We start from the raw sequence: 13,297 nt of genomic DNA, 5'->3' as shown, positions 1-13,297 counted from the left end.
TTGTATGCGACTTGTCGTGCCAATAAGTTTGTCATGATGGTAATCTCGATTAATCTTAAACATAATAAAAATATTTAAAACTAGATCAGAAGTTCTTTGCTTATAATGAACTAATATAACGATTTGTTGAGGGAGTGTGGTATCCCAGCCCACCAGGTTTCAAATCCTGGTGCTCGCATTTATTCCTGAATTTATTTTAGGATTTCCAGCGATGCGCATTCAGTGGGAGGAGACGTTCCCGTCGACGAGGTGCCTATTTCAAGACGATATGCCGGCTCATAGGGGTGAGTGTATGCGCGTGTATATGAGCCCCTTGCGTATGTACTGTGTTCAAAAAGAATATAACGATTTGATGCGAGAGAGAAAAAAAGAAGAAACATTCAAACCGTGGACCAAAAGTTTGAAACCGCTCTATGGTTGTGGTTTTATGCAGAGAGAAGGGCTTGCAACTCGTGCATGTGGGCGGGTTGATGCACGGCTTGTCACACGAGCTTGACTTTGACAATTCCTCCGGTCATCGCCGACATGGTGCAGAGAGGGAGCGACGGACGAAGGCATGGCGCGGAGGCTAGTGCCCACTGGCCACGGCCTTCCGCGTTGCTTCGCCCTCGCGCGCGCTGATAAAAAGGCTACCTCCAGTCTACTCCTTGGGAAACGTGCACTTGGTACCGCACGTAGTACACTACAGAGTACAGTGAGTTGAGTATCATGGCGTTGGCGGGGGTGGGGGATGCGGCGGCGGTGACACAGCTCATCGGGCAGGCCATCGGGCTCGTCGCCATGATCATCCGGGCGGTGGACACGGTACGCCAGAACAGGCTGGAGTGTGAGCACCTCGCCTGCCGCGTGTCCACGGTCGAATGGGTGCTGTCTAACCTGCCGCGGGACCAGGAGATGGCGCCGCCGCTCAAGGTGCTGAACAACACGCTTGAGGAGGCGCACCGCATGGTCATCGCCTGCCAGAACCGGGGCGCCGCCAGCCACTTCTTCGGATCCCGCCGCCACGCCGATTGCTTCAATCAAGTCAACAACAGGATTACGTCCGACATAGTCATCCTCAACCTCAGCCTAAACAGCTTCATGGCCCGGCGACACTCCAACCACGTCCTTCATCCCAATCGCATCGGCGTACCGACTGCCACAATAGCCATGGCGCCGTGGCCAGGCTCCAGCTCTGCCCCCCTGCAGACGCTGATGGTGGTGTCGCAGCAGTCGCAGGTAAGCTCGATCTCCAGCGATAACCCCAGGGCGCTCACGTGGGCGGAGATTGCAGCCGCGACCAGCTTTTCCGTCGAGCTCGGCAGAGGCAGCTCGGGGAGGGTATACAAGGGCCGTCTCCAGTTCCAGTTCCACTTCCACCACGGCACGGAGGTGGCCGTGAAGGTGCTGGAAAAGCACAGGCGGCAGGGCGTGGAGGACGCGTTCATGGCGGAGAGCAACATCCTTTCCGGTCTCCGGCACGACCACATCGTCCGCCTCGTCGGCTGGTGCGCGGAGCAGGATTACCGCATGCTGGTGTACGAGCATATGGGCAAAGGCACGCTTAGAGACCACCTTCAGCATTTCGGCTGTGGGCCTAGCTCGTCGCCGGTGACGACGTCCTGGGAGACGCGCGTGGAGGTGCTGCTGGGCGTGGCCCGGGCCATCCACTACCTGCACCGCGGCGCCGATCCGCTGGTCATCCATCGCAACGTCAGCTCGTCCAACATCCTCCTGGACGGCGCCAACTGGACGCCGCGCCTGTCCGGCTTCGGCTCAGCGGTGTTTCAAGCGGCGGGTGTGGAGGAGCACGGCGGCCAGCTCGTCGAGGAGGTCGTCGGCACGCCGGGTTACATAGAACCGGAGTACAGCGGCACGCACCGCGTGGGCGAGCGATGTGTACAGCTTCGGGGTGGTGGTGCTGGAGGCGCTGACGGGGAGGCCACCGGACATCTACGGCGTCACGCTCGGCCTCCTCGTCGACTCCGTGCTCCCGAGCGTACAGGAGGGAAAGCTGCGGGAGGTGCTGGATGGCCACTCGGCGCTGCAGCCGACGCCGCGTCAGATGGAGGCGCTGGATCTCGTGGCATACACGGCGAGCCGCTGCCTGTGCCCGCGCGGGCACAACCGGCTGGCCATGTCTGATGTCGTGGCCAACCTCCACAGGGCGCTCCAGACCATACGCAGCAATTAATTTGACTGAGAATTAGTGAGACTACAAGAATGTCTCCGTATCTTTTAAATATCCATTTAATTCTCCGCGATTTCTTTCACCTCCCATCGATTTTGTGAAGAATGAAAAGTAGGAGTAATGGTTAAATGCTTAATGATTTCATTGATGATTGGCTTTGTATACATATTGGAGAGGCGTTGGTTACATAGAGAGGCAGATGTGTTGCATCCACGCAGGGACGTGTCCGTTGGCACTGAACACAAACAACTCACGGGCAAGCAAGCAATTACCGATTATATTAACCCTAATCTATTTCTAACACTCCTCTTGTACAATGCTTATTTTTTAAACAATCCATCATAGAAAGCTTCTTGCATATTCACCACTTATCTTAAAAAATCCTTTGTGTAATCTTTAAAGTCTTCTTCAAAAATCATGTGGAAAAAAAATATGAGGAGAACAGTATAGATACGTTGCTAAAACTTCTTTGAACCCACTGGAAAAAATAATAAGAAAATGACGCGACATGATACTACCATGCATCAAAGAGGGTGCATAAAAATGATTAACATCAGATACAATTCATTATATTTATGTGATATGGTATTGTCGTGTCCTCTTGCTCCAACACCTTTGACCGAGAACACCTCTTCTTCGCCTACAACATAACATCAAGGTCCACCAATGCATGATAATCATCTTCAACGTCTTTGCAATTAGTACAACTATAACTATCTCTATAGCTACTAAAATGAATGCATTACATGAAATTTGACATGCAGGTTGAAGAAATGACAATTAAATGGCTCTTGCCATCATGCTACCATAAAACACATGCTATGTAAAATAATAATTGCAACATATCGCATCTCATACAAACCCATTCCCATGACTGAGGGAGTCCTGTATTAGGGGGTGTCCGGATGGCCGGACTATACCTTCAGCCGGACTCCAGGACTATGAAGATACAAGATTGAAGACTTCGTCCCGTGTCCGGAAGGGACTTTCCTTGGCGTGGAAGGCAAGCTTGGCGATACGGATATTCAGATCTCCTACCATTGTAACCGACTCTATATAACCCTAACCCTATCCGGTGTCTATATAAACCGGAGGGTTTTAGTCCGTAGGACAACATACACATCAACAATCATACCATAAGCTAGCTTCTAGGGTTTAGCCTCTCTGATCTTGTGGTAGATCAACTCTTGTACTATCCATATCATCAATATTAATCAAGCAGGACGTAGGGTTTTACCTCCATCGAGAGGGCCCGAACCTGGGTAAAACTTCGTGTCCCCTGCCTCCTGTTACCATCTGGTCTAGACGCACAGTTCGGAACCCCCTACCCGAGATCCGCCGGTTTTGACACCGACATTGGTGCTTTTATTGAGAGTTCCTCTATGCCGTCGTCGTCAGGCCCGATGGCCCCTACGATCTTCAACAGCGATGCAGTCCAGGGTGAGACCTTCCTCCCCGGACAGATCTTGGTCTTCGGCGGCTTCGCACTGCGGGCCAATTCACTTGGCCATCTGGAGCAGATCGAAAGCTACGCCCCTGGCCGTCAGGTCAGATTCGGAAGTTTTAACTACACGGCTGACATCCGTGGGGACTTGATCTTCGACGGATTCGAGCCACTGCCGAGCGCGCCGCACTGTCCCGACGAGCATGATCTAGATCTGCCGCCGAACAATGCCTTGGAGGCCGCACCCGCATCGGCTCCGGTCCCTAACTCGGAGCCAACTGCGCCGATCGAGGATGGGCGATTGGACGCCACCTCGGGGGCTGCGATCCCAACGGCGATTGAGCCGAACACCAGCCCCGCACTCCGCGAGACTCATGACTCCAAGGAGCCGGACTCTTTTCCGGACTCCGAACCCTCCGCGCCTCGGCCTATCGAATCCGATTGGGCGCCAATCATGGAGTTCACTGCCGCGGACATATTTCAGCACTCGCCTTTTGGCGATATTCTGAAGTCACTGAAGTCTTTCTCTTTATCAGGAGAGCCCTGGCCGGACTGTGGCCAACGAGGTTGGGATTCGGACGATGAAGAAATTCAAAGCCCACCCACCACCCATTTTGTAGCCACTGTCGATGATTTAACCGATATGCTCGACTTCGACTCCGAAGACATCGACGGTATGGACGCCGATGAAGGAGACGAGGAAGAACCAGCGCCTACTGGGCCTTGGAACGCCACCCCGTCATATGACGTATACACGGTGGATGCGCCAAAAGATGACGACGAGGAGCGAAAGGACGCACCGAAGGCTTGTTCCCTCGAAAAGCAGTCAAAGCGGCGATGCAAGCGCCGCCCCAAATCCCGCCTCGACAGAAATAGCGATCACACAGACCCAGCGTTGGAGCAGGGCGAACCGCTGTCGGACAACGGTAATCCGGATAATCAAACCGAACAAACAAATCCTATCAAGGATAATGGTCTGGACGACATAGCACCGGACAGACACCCGGAGCAGCAGACTGCCCGTAAAAGGCTTGTTGCCACCGCGAGGAGTCTGAAAAAGCAGAAGCAAAGGCTCAAGGCTGCGCAAGACACACTCCACATTAGATGGAGCAAAATACTCAACACAGCAGCGAGGTATGACGCCAATCGCCCCTCCAAGAGCTACCCAAAGCGGAAGCTGCTACCCGAATTCGATGAGGAGGCCTCAGACCCCCCACAACCAAATATCAAAGCAGCCACCTGGTCGGATAGACAACCCCTCTACCAACACAGAGCAGCATACAACGCCGCTCACAATACAATACGTGACCCATGCAAGGGCTCGCACCCAAAGGACGGCGCAACAAGATCCATCTATGGACCACGCAAGCGCGCCCGAGCATACAATGCAACACAACAAACACTCGAACAACGTGGTACACCCAGCTACAGGGGTGCTGCACACCCCCTATGTTTCACCGATGAGGTGCTGGACCATGAATTTCCAGAGGGATTCAAGCCCGTAAACATAGAGGCATACGACGGAACAACAGATCCTGGGGTCTGGATTGAGGACTACATCCTTCACATCCATATGGCTCGAGGAGATGATCTCCACGCCATCAAGTACCTACCCCTCAAGCTCAAAGGGCCAGCTCGTCACTAGCTCAAAGGCCTCCCCGAAAGCTCCATTGGAAGTTGGGAAGAGCTCGAAGACGCCTTTCGGGCAAATTTTCAAGGGACTTATGTCCGAACTCCGGATACGGACGATTTGAGTCATATAACTCAACAGCCCGGAGAGTCAACCCGAAAGCTTTCGAACAGGTTTCTTACTAAAAAGAACCAGATTGTCGACTGTCTGGACGCCGAAGCCTTGGCAGCTTTCAAGTATAGCGTCCGTGACGAATGGCTCGCCAGACACCTCGGCCAAAATAAGCCGAGAACGATGGCCGCATTAACAAACCTCATGACCCGCTTTTGCGCGGGTGAGGACAGCTGGCTAGCCAGATGCAGCACCAGCGACCCCAGTACATCTGAAGTTAGAGATGGAAACAGGAAATCACGGCGCAATAGCAATAACAAGCGCCGGACTAAAGAAGACAGCATGAAGGGCATGGCAGTAAATGCCAGATTCAAAGGCTCTCGGCCAGGTCAAAAGCCACCCCCTAAAGGCACCAGGGATGAACTGTCCAGCCTCAACAAAATTCTAGACCAAGTATGTCAGATCCATAGTACCCCTGGTAAACCCGCTAATCATACCCACAGACAATGTTGGGTCTTCAAGCAGTCCGGCAAGCTCAACGCCGTATCCAAGGGGGAGGATACACCAAGTGCAGACGAGGACGAGCCTCCCAAACAAGACGCGGCGGAGCAAAAGAAATTCCCACCAGAAGTCAAAACAGTAAACGTGTTACACGTGATCAAGGGAAGAAACAATGCGGTGCTCTCAGGAACATATACCCAAGTGCCTATCACTGCGAAGTCCTGCCACTGGTCGTCTCAAACGATCACTTTCGACCATCGTGATTACTCAGCAAGTATCCGACACGCAGGATGGGCGGCCCTGGTATTAGACCCAGTAATTGCCGGATATCACTTCACACGAGTCTTGATGGACGGCGGCAGTAGCCTAAACCTAATATATCAGGATACAATCCGCGGGATGGGGTTAGACCCAACACAAATTCGCCATAGCAATACTACCTTTAAAGGAGTAACGCCAGGCTCAGGGGCCCGTTGTACGGGCTCCCTCTCATTACATGTTACATTCGGCTCCCCCGATAACTTCCGTCGTGAGCTTTCCACATTGCTCCGTTTCAAAGTGGCTATCAAGCACTGCTCGGACGCAAAGCTTTTGCACACTACGCCTCCCTCACACTCAAGATGCCCGATCCACGTGGCATCATTACAGTGCACGGAGATATCAAGCGCTCTCTGCGCGCCGAAGAGAGTGAGGCTGCCTTGGCAGCCGAACATTAAAGGCGTCCGGACCAGCGATCGAGTCCGGCGCCGCTATTTACACCGAATAAGTGACCACACCCCTATTTGTCAATACAAGGGGCTCAACGCGCGCAGACAAGTGGCAATTTCTTATCATCTTCAATTATACATGGTTTCTTTAAAAACCACCTTTTCGCACGACAACTTTCTCACTTAACTTCCTCTCTTTTACAGACGATCATCGTGCTACACCCGTCCAGGATACGGCACAACGGAGACACAGGCGCAGACGTGCAGCCAGCAGGGACCCGCTCAAAGGATTCTTTTTAGATTAAGACCCTGCGTAAACCTTTTTTACTGTCTCTTGTTGATACATATCCACCGTTGTGAAGGATGCTGACGTCTTGGTATGTGGCCACGCCAGAACAATGCACGTACCTGGACACAAGGGGCTTCTTACAAAGGCCATTATTTAGGCCCGGTTTATACCACAAAGACCGAATACCCTAGGGAGTGTTTCGGCGTCGCGAGTTTGGCCCTATATGCATCAGCTCCGAATCATTGTCTTTGGTCAAATGTTGGGTTTGCCCGGCTCCTGTGTTTTGTGCCTTACGTTCCGCTTTACCGGCTAAGGTAGCACCAGGAGAACTACTGCGATTGTGCCCTGGTTCATCCGGACGAGCACCTCAGTAGAGAAAGCCGAAAACAGACTGTCATGATATAGCGTGAGACTGGTCAACCACTCGATGACCTATGAGAATGCTAGAATTCCTCCGCCTAAACGAAGGGCCGTTTTCCGGCCAGGCATGTATGCACCCCAAGATCGGGAGAGTACGGAGCCACCAGGGGATATCTAGTAGCTTCACTGTCAAACTCCTATGGCTAAGTGAAAGTGTTAAAGCATTATAGTCCGGTTGCCTCGCTCGCTCCGCTATCACCTCCTTAATAGGACCAAGACGTTGGGTTAAGTGTGAATGCGTGTTTTTGCTAGCACCTCCGCATTATATGCGTGGGGGTTGAAGCCGACGACTGCAATCTTTCAGGTTATACACACGTATACAAAAACGGCCGCCCAGGAGGCATCATATTACTTTCAGGCAAAAGTATAAAAATAGCCTTATCAAACTCTATAAAAGCATTTCGCTTACAATGAGATTACATATCACTCAAACATAATATTTTTTTGAACACTGGGCCTCTACCAAACGGGCACCCTCAAGAACTTCTTCAAAGTAGTGCTTAGCAGCCTTTCGGCCTATGGCCGAATCCCGCGCTGCAACATTGGTAGCATCCATCTCCGCCCAGTATGCCTTGACACAGGCAAAGGCCATCCGTGCGCCCTCTATGCACGCCGACCTCTTCATTGCACCAATGCGTGGCACCACATCAAGTAACTGCTGCACCAAGCTGAAATAGCTGTTCGGTTTTGACCCTTCCGGCCATAACTGATCCACAACAGACCTCATGGAGAGTCTGGACAACCTATTTAGTTCGTCCCATTCGGCTAATTGGTCAGTTAATGACAGCGGACGCTCGGGAGAATGGAATTGTCTCCAAAACAGCTGATCTACTTCACGGTCCGTCTGACCCTGGAAGTACTTGGCCGCATCGGCAGCGCTCGCCGCCAAATCCATATACACATCCTCCGAACTCCACAGCCGATCCAGAGGGGCATACCGTGGATCTCTGAACCTCCTCTGCAACATAAATTATTTCCCAGCTACAATATCCCCGACTTCCCGCAGCTCCTCTTTCTTTGCCCTCATAGCAGAGCGGTGGTATTTTCTCGTCGCATCAGCCTTCTCAAGGTCTAATGCCTTCGCCTGGTTTTCCTTTTCAAGAACCCGGCAACGGTCGGCGGCGGCTTTTAATTCTTTGGCCATCTTGGCCATCTTGTCTCGGCTCTCGCCATGTGTGGCCTTCTCGGCTTGAAACTCTTCGGCCGCCTTCAAAGCAGCCGCATTACCCAACCTCGCGTGTTCCTTGGCTCGAGCAAGTTCTGCGCGCAAGGCTTCAACAGTGGCAGCTCCATCTGCAGTCACAACGTATTAAAGATGCTGGCATCATACTGCTCTCCCTATTATGGCGTTTATCAGATAAGGACACTCACCCTGTGCCTCGTCAAGCCTTTTGTTAACAAGCTTGATGTCGGCGTCCGCCGCATCCAACTGCCGTTCTAAATGGGCAAACTCGCTAGTCCGACTAGCCACCGGAGCTTCCATCACCTGCACATAGAGGCAGTATGGTTATTACCTGGGAATATGATCCTCTGTTCGTCGTTGTTTTCGACGACAACCAGAGTCTCAGGGGCTATTATCTACACAGGGCACACCTAGTATGTGCAGGACTATCATACATTCTTTTACGTACCTCAAAGCCTGTCAGTAGACTCATAAAAGCTTCATGCAATCCGCTTTCGCTGGACAATATTCTCTCCATCATCGTATTCATCAGCACACGATGTTCATCTGAGATGGCCGCTCGCCCCACCAATTCCCTCAGAACATCTGATCGCACACTAGACGGTGCCGAACTCTTTTGTCTGCTCTCTTCGGGAGCCGGACACTGGGAGCTTCGGGGGTCAATGGGATTATCTTCTGGCCTCATCGGACTCGGAGAGGCCCTCCGCGACGACACTTCAGGGTCGCTCGCTTCCGGAGTGGAGGAGGCGTTTCGCTCTCCATCATCTCTGGAAGAAGATCCCCCGAAGACGAGCTCATTTGAGAGGGGCTAAGGCCCGAACTGCAAAAATATATGCGGTGGTTATCTTCTCAGAAGAAAAGGATGGCATATTTGTACTATTAAAGTATTTCGAGTCACTTATGACTCACGGGAGAATTGATCCCCCCGCGGACTTTGTGCGGCAACAATGCCCCCCAAGGAAGGACCCTCTGTGGGAGACTTTTTCTCCCGTTTGGAAGCTTCGGCTTCCGAATCCCCGGGCGCAGTCCTTTTCCTCTTCAGGTCGTCTTCCTTCATGGAGACGCTCGCTCCGTCGGTTAGAATGGGCAGCATTGGGGGTCCGCGTCCGCCCGCATTATCCTCCACAGTATCTTCCTTCAAGGGCTCCGGGCAAGGTGCGGTCTGGAGCATCTTTTCCAATACCGGGTTTTCCAAACCCTCAGGGAGGGGGGCCGAACACCGAATCAACTTCGGCTTTGTTAGCCAGTCCTGGTCAAAAAGCGAACTCTCAAAAAAAAAAAACCTTCGTAACAAAAGAGAGATAGTATGTTCGGCTGGAGGATATCTTACCTGTTCGGCGGCGCGGTTACTACTCAGGCCCACATCCTCGGTGATTTCCGGACACTCCACCTGAGGTCCGAAGAATGACTTGTACATCTCCTCGTGCGTCAGGCCGAGAAAATCTTGAATGACACGCGGTCCCTCGGGATTGAACTCCCATAGGCGAAGAGGCCGGCGTTTGCAAGGCTGGACTTGACGAACCAGCATAACTTGTATTACCGCAACCAAACTAAAATCTCCATTGAAGAGATCTTGGATGCGGCTTTGCAGTATGGGCACGTCCTTGGCGGGCCCCCAGCTCAGACATCTACTGATCCATGACATCAGTTGTGATGGAGGGCCCGAGCGGAAAACAGGGGCGGCCGCCCACTTGGCACTTCTAGGAGCCGTAATATAGAACCACTCCCATTGCCACAATTCAGACACCTCTGGGATGGAACCTTTGGGCCACGGGGCTCCCGTCATCCTGCGTATTGAGGCACCTCCACACGCTGCATGTTGCCCTTCAATCATCTTCGGCTTCACTTCAAAGGTCTTGAGCCAGAGGCCAAAGTGAGGGGTAACCCGGAGGAAGGCCTCGCACACGAGAATAAATGTCGTGATATGAAGAAAGGAGTCCAGAGCTAGATCACGGATGTCTAGCCCGTAATAAAACATCAAACCCCTGACAAAAGGATCCAGAGCAAGGCCTAGATCTCGGAGGAAGTGGGAGACGAACACGACGTTCTCGTTGGGTTCGGGGGTGGGAACGGCCTGCCCTCGAGGAGGCAGCCGATGCAAAATCTCGGCGGTCAGGTATCTGGCCTCCCTCAACTTTTTGATGTCCTCTTCCGTGACGGAGGAAGTCACCCATTGGCCTTAAAAGCTAGATCCGGACATGACTGAAGGTTCGGAGCACCTGACCTGAACTTTGGGCGTTTGAGCTCGAGGTGGGGGAAGGATTTGATTGAGCACGGGAAGGAAAAATAAAAGCCTTGTCCCCTTTATAAAGAGGGTGAATATCAAGCGTCCTCTCCGTGTCTGTTTGGACTTGCCTATAATCTAGGAGTCCTAGAAGCGGTTGGGTTACCCACACCCGTATTGATGAGATTTCCGGAATAAGGGGACACGATCTCTGCTTTAACAAGACGTGCCAAGGAAACCGCCTCGCATAACGCGCTGAGATGGGACAGTAAAACGGTTTGAATAAAAGCTTGGCCGTGGGGTGATGTCACACTATGGAGTGCGTCAGCAGATTAGATTTGTGTAAATATTATTCTCTCTATGGCAATATGTGGAAACTTATTTTGCAGAGCCGGACACTACTTTTGCGTTCAAAATCTTCTGTGAAGTACTTGGAGGAGGAATCCGCCTTGCAATGCTGAAGACAATTCGCGCGCCGGACTCGTCGTCATTGAAGTCTGGTTTAGGGGCTACTGAGGGAGTCCTGGATTAGGGGGTGTCCGGATGGCCGGACTATACCTTCAGCCGGACTCCAGGACTATGAAGATACAAGATTGAAGACTTCGTCCCGTGTCCGGAAGGGACTTTCCATGGCGTGGAAGGCAAGCTTGGCGATACGGATATTCAGATCTCCTACCATTGTAACCGACTCTATGTAACCCTAACCCTATCCGGTGTCTATATAAACCGGAGGGTTTTAGTCCGTAGGACAACATACACATCAACAATCATACCATAGGCTAGCTTATAGGATTTAGCCTCTCTGATCTCGTGGTAGATCAACTCTTGTACTACCCATATCATCCATATTAATCAAGCAGGACGTAGGGTTTTACCTCCATCGAGAGGGCCCGAACCTGGGTAAAACTTCGTGTCCCCTGCCTCCTGTTACCATCCAGCCTAGACGCACAGTTCGGGACCCCCTACCCGAGATCCGCCGGTTTTGACACCGACAATGACGAAGACCATAACACATCGCATGTAAGTCCTCCAAAAACAAGTTAAATGCCCCTAATCTTTTTTGCAATTTTATGGTGGCTGCTAGGGTTGTCGTTGCAAACCGTTAGCTACCCGTTTTATCATCAAGCATGATTATTCAACTTGCTAGTTTAACTTTCGTTGTGTCTAAAACACGAGACATAATGAAAAATCTCGAGCCCCATACCAAACTTCGTTAAACGTGTGACCCTAGGTAGATCACATATACAAGCCTTTTTCCTCTCAACATTTTATCTTTCGTAACTAAAGTGACACCCAAGGAGGCTGAAGCATGATGTTGCGCTCCCCCCTCCCACCCCTCATGAGCGCATGCATGTGCTAGTTTATTGCACAATGCGAAAGGAGTACTCGACACGGTCACACAATTGTGGTTTACGTGGAACTTGTGTGCGTGAGCTTGGCCAGGGACGACGCATGTGTCAGTATAGGTGAGCCCTGTCCAAAAGATGAGGGGCATAGACCAAATGTGTAAAATCCTCGGCGTGGTCGGGGTCGAACTGGAGTTGGCGGCCATGCATGCGGAGAGGCGAAGGAGGAGAGGCCACACGTGGTGGTGGTGGTGGTGCGTGACGGGTAGCGAGTGCAGCACGCGGTCGAGGACACGGCGGGCACGGCTGAGGAGGCGCTGGGTGGACGAGCGACGAGGCGTACATGTGTTGATAAGGCAGAATTTTTCAGGGCCCTCATATGCTCTGACCCTCTCTTTCTTGACATATCGCATCGATACATATAAGTATATGCTAGATGTTCCTTGTTTAGCAAGCATCTGTGGCCGTTTATCTTGATTTTTGCCTGGTTTTTCTAATTAACCAAGCTTTATTTTTAATTTTGTGAGGGGACCCAGCTTTAATTTGTGTGATCCTCGGTCCATTTTGTATTCAAATGCAAAAAATTGGATCAAAACATATATGCATCTCACGCGTGAGAGCGAGTAGGATTTCCACAGATTGGCTTTGTATGTTGTGGCCTTGGGGTTATGGAAGCGCAGTGGATCTCGGTGGGAGGGAGGGCACGTGCTTCATTTTCCGGTGTTTGTTTAGGTTTTGTGTCCTGGTCAGGAAGACGACACCGTGGTGGCTTCCTAAAATTGAAATTAGGGTTTTCCTTCCTAACTCCCATGCTGGCGATGCGTCAAGCACCATCGAAGGGTGTTTGAAGGTGTGTTTTCGGCAAAACTCGCAGGATTTGGTCGGTGTTTGTCTTCGGTGGATCCACCTGGATTCAGTTTTCGTTCGTCTGTGTTCGGGTGTCTTTCAGGTTGGATGCTTCTGATCTGCGCCTCTCTTCATGGACGGTGTTTGCTGTTCTGGTGCGCTGATCTTATTGTGCCTTATCATGGTCACTTCCCGACTGTCTACCACAACAAGGTTTGCCCGGCTTCGGTGTGGGAGGGCGATGACGGTGGTGTGCCTTCGGCTCGCTATAGTGCTTGTAGTTGTCGCTAGATGGTCTACGAATCTGGATGTGATTTTTACTTGTAGTATTCTTTGTGCGGCCTTGACAGGATGATGGATAAATGGGAGGTTGTTTTTCAAAAAATGTTTTGCATAACGAACAAACGAATTTGCCTGAGAGAGAGA

At 51.7% G+C, this 13,297-nt stretch overlaps 1 pseudogene; it reads left to right on the top strand.

The window, feature by feature from the left end:
- Positions 1–688: 688 nt before the first annotated feature.
- On the top strand, positions 689–2,306 carry LOC119270917 (annotated as a pseudogene).
- The last annotated feature ends 10,991 nt before the right edge of the window (positions 2,307–13,297 follow it).

The sequence above is a fragment of the Triticum dicoccoides genome, chromosome 3A (genome assembly GCF_002162155.2).
Source record: "Triticum dicoccoides isolate Atlit2015 ecotype Zavitan chromosome 3A, WEW_v2.0, whole genome shotgun sequence".
Lineage (NCBI taxonomy): Eukaryota > Viridiplantae > Streptophyta > Magnoliopsida > Poales > Poaceae > Triticum > Triticum dicoccoides.
Note: the sequence above shows the minus strand (reverse complement) of the source record. Positions and strands in the feature narration are given on the sequence as shown.